Source organism: Prinia subflava, unplaced genomic scaffold (assembly GCF_021018805.1).
Source record: "Prinia subflava isolate CZ2003 ecotype Zambia unplaced genomic scaffold, Cam_Psub_1.2 scaffold_373_NEW, whole genome shotgun sequence".
Classification (NCBI taxonomy): domain Eukaryota; kingdom Metazoa; phylum Chordata; class Aves; order Passeriformes; family Cisticolidae; genus Prinia; species Prinia subflava.
In genome coordinates this window covers 5,013-13,402 of record NW_026960895.1, presented here as the reverse complement: position 1 = coordinate 13,402, position 8,390 = coordinate 5,013, and the positions used below count along the sequence as shown (strand labels likewise).

General features: G+C 52.2%; 2 long non-coding RNA genes across 2 annotated transcripts; both read right to left on the bottom strand.

Annotated features, from left to right (window-relative positions):
- Positions 1 to 709: 709 nt before the first annotated feature.
- Positions 710 to 2,954, bottom strand: LOC134565353 (uncharacterized). Its single transcript, XR_010083884.1, has 3 exons — positions 2,812 to 2,954; positions 2,237 to 2,319; positions 710 to 783 (listed from the first exon to the last, which is right to left on the bottom strand). It is a non-coding gene; the product is annotated as an uncharacterized LOC134565353 (long non-coding RNA).
- A 2,567-nt stretch (positions 2,955 to 5,521) lies between these two features.
- On the bottom strand, positions 5,522 to 7,575 carry LOC134565352 (uncharacterized). Its single transcript, XR_010083883.1, has 3 exons — positions 7,420 to 7,575; positions 6,845 to 6,927; positions 5,522 to 5,583 (listed from the first exon to the last, which is right to left on the bottom strand). It is a non-coding gene; the product is annotated as an uncharacterized LOC134565352 (long non-coding RNA).
- Positions 7,576 to 8,390: the final 815 nt, after the last annotated feature.

Here is an 8,390-nt window from a genome sequence, read left to right as displayed (position 1 = left end):
TGTGGCATCTTGCATCTGGGAGAAATCTTGAATATCACGGCATTTTTGCAGGCTGAAGCCGAGGTGGCCGGATGAGGGTGGTGGACACGAACGGTGGCCCTTTTCCATGGGAAACTAAACTCACCTGGCCATGTTCCTGGTGTCAGATTGTGGGAGACATTTGGCACTCCAAAAGCAGCCCGAGTTCCAAAATGTGGCATCTTGCATGTGGGAGAAATCTTGAATGCCACGGCTTTTTTGCAGGCTGAAGTCGAGGTGGCCGGATGAGGGTGGTGGACACGAACGGTGGCCCTTTTCCATGGGAAACTAAACTCACCTGGCCATGTTCCTGGTGTCAGACTGTGGGAGACATTTGGCACTCCAAAAGCAGCCTGAGTTCCAAAATGTGGCATCTTGCATGTGGGAGAAATCTTGAATATCACAGCACTTTTGCAGGCTGAAGTCGAGGTGGCCGGATGAGGGTGGTGGACACGAACGGTGGCCCTTTTCCATGGGAAACTAAACTCACCTGGCCATGTTCCTGGTGTCAGATTGTGGGAGACATTTGGCACTCCAAAAGCAGCCCGAGTTCCAAAATGTGGCATCTTGCATCTGGGAGAAATCTTGAATATCACGGCATTTTTGCAGGCCGAATCCGAGGTGGCCTGATGACCGTGGTGGACACGAACGGTGGCCCTTTTCCCTGGGAAACTAAACTCACCTGGCCATGTTCCTGGTGTCAGATTGTGGGAGACATTTGGCACTCCAAAAGCAGCCCGAGTTCCAAAATGTGGCATCTTGCATCTGGCAGAAATCTTGAATATCACGGCATTTTTGCAGGCTGAAGCCGAGGTGGCCGGATGAGGGTGGTGGACACGAACGGTGGTGCTTTTCCATGGGAAACTAAACTCACCTGGCCATGTTCCTGGTGTCAGATTGTGGGAGACATTTGGCACTCCAAAAGCAGCCCGAGTTCCAAAATGTGGCATCTTGCATCTGGGAGAAATCTTGAATGCCACGGCATTTTTGCAGGCTGAAGCCGAGGTGGCCGGATGAGGGTGGTGGACACGAACGGTGGCCCTTTTCCATGGGAAACTAAACTCACCTGGCCATGTTCCTGGTGTCAGATTGTGGGAGACATTTGGCACTCCAAAAGCAGCCCGAGTTCCAAAATGTGGCATCTTGCATCTGGGAGAAATCTTGAATATCACGGCATTTTTGCAGGCTGAAGCCGAGGTGGCCGGATGAGGGTGGTGGACACGAACGGTGGTGCTTTTCCATGGGAAACTAAACTCACCTGGCCATGTTCCTGGTGTCAGATTGTGGGAGACATTTGGCACTCCAAAAGCAGCCTGAGTTCCAAAATGTGGCGTCTTGCATCTGGGAGAAATCTTGAATGCCACGGCATTTTTGCAGGCTGAAGCCGAGGTGGCCGGATGAGGGTGGTGGACACGAACGGTGGCCCTTTTCCATGGGAAACTAAACTCACCTGGCCATGTTCCTGGTGTCAGATTGTGGGAGACATTTGGCACTCCAAAAGCAGCCCGAGTTCCAAAATGTGGCATCTTGCATCTGGGAGAAATCTTGAATATCACGGCATTTTTGCAGGCTGAAGCCGAGGTGGCCGGATGAGGGTGGTGGACACGAACGGTGGCCCTTTTCCATGGGAAACTAAACTCACCTGGCCATGTTCCTGGTGTCAGATTGTGGGAGACATTTGGCACTCCAAAAGCAGCCCGAGTTCCAAAATGTGGCATCTTGCATCTGGGAGAAATCTTGAATGCCACGGCTTTTTTGCAGGCTGAAGCCGAGGTGGCCGGATGAGGGTGGTGGACACGAACGGTGGCCCTTTTCCATGGGAAACTAAACGCACCTGGCCATGTTCCTGGTGTCAGATTGTGGGAGACATTTGGCACTCCAAAAGCAGCCTGAGTTCCAAAATGTGGCATCTTGCATGTGGGAGAAATCTTGAATATCACAGCACTTTTGCAGGCTGAAGTCGAGGTGGCCGGATGAGGGTGGTGGACACGAACGGTGGCCCTTTTCCATGGGAAACGAAACTCACCTGGCCATGTTCCTGGTGTCAGATTGTGGGAGACATTTGGCACTCCAAAAGCAGCCCGAGTTCAAAAATGTGGCATCTTGCATCTGGGAGAAATCTTGAATATCACGGCATTTTTGCAGGCCGAATCCGAGGTGGCCTGATGACCGTGGTGGACACGAACGGTGGCCCTTTTCCCTGGGAAACTAAACTCACCTGGCCATGTTCCTGGTGTCAGATTGTGGGAGACATTTGGCACTCCAAAAGCAGCCCGAGTTCCAAAATGTGGCATCTTGCATCTGGCAGAAATCTTGAATATCACGGCATTTTTGCAGGCTGAAGCCGAGGTGGCCGGATGAGGGTGGTGGACACGAACGGTGGTGCTTTTCCATGGGAAACTAAACTCACCTGGCCATGTTCCTGGTGTCAGATTGTGGGAGACATTTGGCACTCCAAAAGCAGCCCGAGTTCCAAATGTGGCATCTTGCATCTGGGAGAAATCTTGAATGCCACGGCATTTTTGCAGGCTGAAGCCGAGGTGGCCGGATGAGGGTGGTGGACACGAACGGTGGCCCTTTTCCATGGGAAACTAAACTCACCTGGCCATGTTCCTGGTGTCAGATTGTGGGAGACATTTGGCACTCCAAAAGCAGCCCGAGTTCCAAAATGTGGCATCTTGCATCTGGGAGAAATCTTGAATATCACGGCATTTTTGCAGGCTGAAGCCGAGGTGGCCGGATGAGGGTGGTGGACACGAACGGTGGCCCTTTTCCATGGGAAACTAAACTCACCTGGCCATGTTCCTGATGTCAGATTGTGGGAGACATTTGGCACTCCAAAAGCAGCCCGAGTTCCAAAATGTGGCATCTTGCATCTGGGAGAAATCTTGAATATCACGGCATTTTTGCAGGCTGAAGCCGAGGTGGCCGGATGAGGGTGGTGGACACGAACGGTGGCCCTTTTCCATGGGAAACTAAACTCACCTGGCCATGTTCCTGGTGTCAGATTGTGGGAGACATTTGGCACTCCAAAAGCAGCCCGAGTTCCAAAATGTGGCATCTTGCATCTGGGAGAAATCTTGAATGCCACGGCATTTTTGCAGGCCGAATCCGAGGTGGCCGGATGAGGGTGGTGGACACGAACGGTGGCCCTTTTCCATGGGAAACTAAACTCACCTGGCCATGTTCCTGGTGTCAGATTGTGGGAGACATTTGGCACTCCAAAAGCAGCCCGAGTTCCAAAATGTGGCATCTTGCATCTGGGAGAAATCTTGAATGCCACGGCATTTTTGCAGGCCGAAGCCGAGGTGGCCGGATGAGGGTGGTGGACACGAACGGTGGCCCTTTTCCATGGGAAACTAAACTCACCTGGCCATGTTCCTGGTGTCAGATTGTGGGAGACATTTGGCACTCCAAAAGCAGCCTGAGTTCCAAAATGTGGCATCTTGCATCTGGGAGAAATCTTGAATATCACAGCATTTTTGCAGGCTGAAGCCGAGGTGCCCGGATGAGGGTGGTGGACACGAACGGTGGTGCTTTTCCATGGGAAACTAAACTCACCTGGCCATGTTCCTGGTGTCAGATTGTGGGAGACATTTGGCACTCCAAAAGCAGCCCGAGTTCCAAAATGTGGCATCTTGCATGTGGGAGAAATCTTGAATGCCACGGCATTTTTGCAGGCTGAAGCCGAGGTGGCCGGATGAGGGTGGTGGACACGAACGGTGGCCCTTTTCCCTGGGAAACTAAACTCACCTGGCCATGTTCCTGGTGTCAGATTGTGGGAGACATTTGGCACTCCAAAAGCAGCCCGAGTTCCAAAATGTGGCATCTTGCATCTGGGAGAAATCTTGAATATCACGGCATTTTTGCAGGCTGAAGCCGAGGTGGCCGGATGAGGGTGGTGGACACGAACGGTGGTGCTTTTCCATGGGAAACTAAACTCACCTGGCCATGTTCCTGGTGTCAGATTGTGGGAGACATTTGGCACTCCAAAAGCAGCCCGAGTTCCAAAATGTGGCATCTTGCATCTGGGAGAAATCTTGAATATCACGGCATTTTTGCAGGCTGAAGCCGAGGTGGCCGGATGAGGGTGGTGGACACGAACGGTGGCCCTTTTCCATGGGAAACTAAACTCACCTGGCCATGTTCCTGGTGTCAGATTGTGGGAGACATTTAGCACTCCAAAATCAGCCCGAGTTCCAAAATGTGGCATCTTGCATCTGGGAGAAATCTTGAATGCCACGGCATTTTTGCAGGCCGAAGCCGAGGTGGCCGGATGAGGGTGGTGGACACGAACGGTGGTTCTTTTCCATGGGAAACTAAACTCACCTGGCCATGTTCCTGGTGTCAGATTGTGGGAGACATTTGGCACTCCAAAAGCAGCCCGAGTTCCAAAATGTGGCATCTTGCATCTGGGAGAAATCTTGAATATCACGGCATTTTTGCAGGCTGAAGCCGAGGTGGCCGGATGAGGGTGGTGGACACGAACGGTGGCCCTTTTCCATGGGAAACTAAACTCACCTGGCCATGTTCCTGGATGTCAGATTGTGGGAGACATTTTGCACTCCAAAAGCAGCCTGAGTTCCAAAATGTGGCGTCTTGCATCTGGGAGAAATCTTGAATGCCACGGCATTTTTGCAGGCTGAAGCCGAGGTGGCCGGATGAGGGTGGTGGACACGAACGGTGGCCCTTTTCCATGGGAAACTAAACTCACCTGGCCATGTTCCTGGTGTCAGATTGTGGGAGACATTTGGCACTCCAAAAGCAGCCCGAGTTCCAAAATGTGGCATCTTGCATCTGGGAGAAATCTTGAATATCACGGCATTTTTGCAGGCTGAAGCCGAGGTGGCCGGATGAGGGTGGTGGACACGAACGGTGGCCCTTTTCCATGGGAAACTAAACTCACCTGGCCATGTTCCTGGTGTCAGATTGTGGGAGACATTTGGCACTCCAAAAGCAGCCCGAGTTCCAAAATGTGGCATCTTGCATGTGGGAGAAATCTTGAATGCCACGGCTTTTTTGCAGGCTGAAGTCGAGGTGGCCGGATGAGGGTGGTGGACACGAACGGTGGCCCTTTTCCATGGGAAACTAAACTCACCTGGCCATGTTCCTGGTGTCAGACTGTGGGAGACATTTGGCACTCCAAAAGCAGCCTGAGTTCCAAAATGTGGCATCTTGCATGTGGGAGAAATCTTGAATATCACAGCACTTTTGCAGGCTGAAGTCGAGGTGGCCGGATGAGGGTGGTGGACACGAACGGTGGCCCTTTTCCATGGGAAACTAAACTCACCTGGCCATGTTCCTGGTGTCAGATTGTGGGAGACATTTGGCACTCCAAAAGCAGCCCGAGTTCCAAAATGTGGCATCTTGCATCTGGGAGAAATCTTGAATATCACGGCATTTTTGCAGGCCGAATCCGAGGTGGCCTGATGACCGTGGTGGACACGAACGGTGGCCCTTTTCCCTGGGAAACTAAACTCACCTGGCCATGTTCCTGGTGTGAGATTGTGGGAGACATTTGGCACTCCAAAAGCAGCCCGAGTTCCAAAATGTGGCATCTTGCATCTGGCAGAAATCTTGAATATCACGGCATTTTTGCAGGCTGAAGCCGAGGTGGCCGGATGAGGGTGGTGGACACGAACGGTGGTGCTTTTCCATGGGAAACTAAACTCACCTGGCCATGTTCCTGGTGTCAGATTGTGGGAGACATTTGGCACTCCAAAAGCAGCCCGAGTTCCAAAATGTGGCATCTTGCATCTGGGAGAAATCTTGAATGCCACGGCATTTTTGCAGGCTGAAGCCGAGGTGGCCGGATGAGGGTGGTGGACACGAACGGTGGCCCTTTTCCATGGGAAACTAAACTCACCTGGCCATGTTCCTGGTGTCAGATTGTGGGAGACATTTGGCACTCCAAAAGCAGCCCGAGTTCCAAAATGTGGCATCTTGCATCTGGGAGAAATCTTGAATATCACGGCATTTTTGCAGGCTGAAGCCGAGGTGGCCAGATGAGGGTGGTGGACACGAACGGTGGTGCTTTTCCATGGGAAACTAAACTCACCTGGCCATGTTCCTGGTGTCAGATTGTGGGAGACATTTGGCACTCCAAAAGCAGCCTGAGTTCCAAAATGTGGCGTCTTGCATCTGGGAGAAATCTTGAATGCCACGGCATTTTTGCAGGCTGAAGCCGAGGTGGCCGGATGAGGGTGGTGGACACGAACGGTGGCCCTTTTCCATGGGAAACTAAACTCACCTGGCCATGTTCCTGGTGTCAGATTGTGGGAGACATTTGGCACTCCAAAAGCAGCCCGAGTTCCAAAATGTGGCATCTTGCATCTGGGAGAAATCTTGAATATCACGGCATTTTTGCAGGCTGAAGCCGAGGTGGCCGGATGAGGGTGGTGGACACGAACGGTGGCCCTTTTCCATGGGAAACTAAACTCACCTGGCCATGTTCCTGGTGTCAGATTGTGGGAGACATTTGGCACTCCAAAAGCAGCCCGAGTTCCAAAATGTGGCATCTTGCATCTGGGAGAAATCTTGAATGCCACGGCTTTTTTGCAGGCTGAAGCCGAGGTGGCCGGATGAGGGTGGTGGACACGAACGGTGGCCCTTTTCCATGGGAAACTAAACGCACCTGGCCATGTTCCTGGTGTCAGATTGTGGGAGACATTTGGCACTCCAAAAGCAGCCCGAGTTCAAAAATGTGGCATCTTGCATCTGGGAGAAATCTTGAATATCACGGCATTTTTGCAGGCCGAATCCGAGGTGGCCTGATTACCGTGGTGGACACGAACGGTGGCCCTTTTCCCTGGGAAACTAAACTCACCTGGCCATGTTCCTGGTGTCAGATTGTGGGAGACATTTGGCACTCCAAAAGCAGCCCGAGTTCCAAAATGTGGCATCTTGCATCTGGCAGAAATCTTGAATATCACGGCATTTTTGCAGGCTGAAGCCGAGGTGGCCGGATGAGGGTGGTGGACACGAACGGTGGTGCTTTTCCATGGGAAACTAAACTCACCTGGCCATGTTCCTGGTGTCAGATTGTGGGAGACATTTGGCACTCCAAAAGCAGCCCGAGTTCCAAAATGTGGCATCTTGCATCTGGGAGAAATCTTGAATGCCACGGCATTTTGCAGGCTGAAGCCGAGGTGGCCGGATGAGGGTGGTGGACACGAACGGTGGCCCTTTTCCATGGGAAACTAAACTCACCTGGCCATGTTCCTGGTGTCAGATTGTGGGAGACATTTGGCACTCCAAAAGCAGCCCGAGTTCCAAAATGTGGCATCTTGCATCTGGGAGAAATCTTGAATATCACGGCATTTTTGCAGGCTGAAGCCGAGGTGGCCGGATGAGGGTGGTGGACACGAACGGTGGCCCTTTTCCATGGGAAACTAAACTCACCTGGCCATGTTCCTGATGTCAGATTGTGGGAGACATTTGGCACTCCAAAAGCAGCCCGAGTTCCAAAATGTGGCATCTTGCATCTGGGAGAAATCTTGAATATCACGGCATTTTTGCAGGCTGAAGCCGAGGTGGCCGGATGAGGGTGGTGGACACGAACGGTGGCCCTTTTCCATGGGAAACTAAACTCACCTGGCCATGTTCCTGGTGTCAGATTGTGGGAGACATTTGGCACTCCAAAGCAGCCCGAGTTCCAAAATGTGGCATCTTGCATCTGGGAGAAATCTTGAATGCCACGGCATTTTTGCAGGCCGAATCCGAGGTGGCCGGATGAGGGTGGTGGACACGAACGGTGGCCCTTTTCCATGGGAAACTAAACTCACCTGGCCATGTTCCTGGTGTCAGATTGTGGGAGACATTTGGCACTCCAAAAGCAGCCCGAGTTCCAAAATGTGGCATCTTGCATCTGGCAGAAATCTTGAATATCACGGCATTTTTGCAGGCCGAAGCCGAGGTGGCCGGATGAGGGTGGTGGACACGAACGGTGGCCCTTTTCCATGGGAAACTAAACTCACCTGGCCATGTTCCTGGTGTCAGATTGTGGGAGACATTTGGCACTCCAAAAGCAGCCTGAGTTCCAAAATGTGGCATCTTGCATCTGGGAGAAATCTTGAATATCACAGCATTTTTGCAGGCTGAAGCCGAGGTGCCCGGATGAGGGTGGTGGACACAAACGGTGGTGCTTTTCCATGGGAAACTAAACTCACCTGGCCATGTTCCTGGTGTCAGATTGTGGGAGACATTTGGCACTCCAAAAGCAGCCCGAGTTCCAAAATGTGGCATCTTGCATGTGGGAGAAATCTTGAATGCCACGGCATTTTTGCAGGCTGAAGCCGAGGTGGCCGGATGAGGGTGGTGGACACGAACGGTGGCCCTTTTCCATGGGAAACTAAACTCACCTGCCCATGTTC